Raw genomic sequence first — 378 nt, 5'->3', positions numbered from 1 at the left:
TAGACTGTACAGAGACCATGCTTGTGATCAGAATCAAACAAGCTCATTTCAAGGCTTAGTTTTATAAATACTACTACTTACCTTAACTCATGTGGATGGAGAAGAGAATGTGAGAAGCACCAAGATCTCAAGTGAAGGAAGTGGAATCAGCGGCTCACCCTCCCTAAGAGCTCCATCTACAAGTATGGTCCGAGCCCTTGGACGCGACAGCATCCTAATTAAGAGATGTCTGAAGAAGATGAGAGAGAAGAATGTATTAAGAAGCCAACTCTGCAACTTTTATAAAGCGTTACAAAAATGTAATTCTTTGATCGCACAAACCACGTTCTTGTCAGAGTCCCTCTTGCTTCTTCAAACAGCTCACCAACCTCGTCGATC

The sequence above is a fragment of the Brassica oleracea genome, chromosome C2 (genome assembly GCF_000695525.1).
Source record: "Brassica oleracea var. oleracea cultivar TO1000 chromosome C2, BOL, whole genome shotgun sequence".
Classification (NCBI taxonomy): domain Eukaryota; kingdom Viridiplantae; phylum Streptophyta; class Magnoliopsida; order Brassicales; family Brassicaceae; genus Brassica; species Brassica oleracea.
This window is presented reverse-complemented; position numbering follows the sequence as displayed.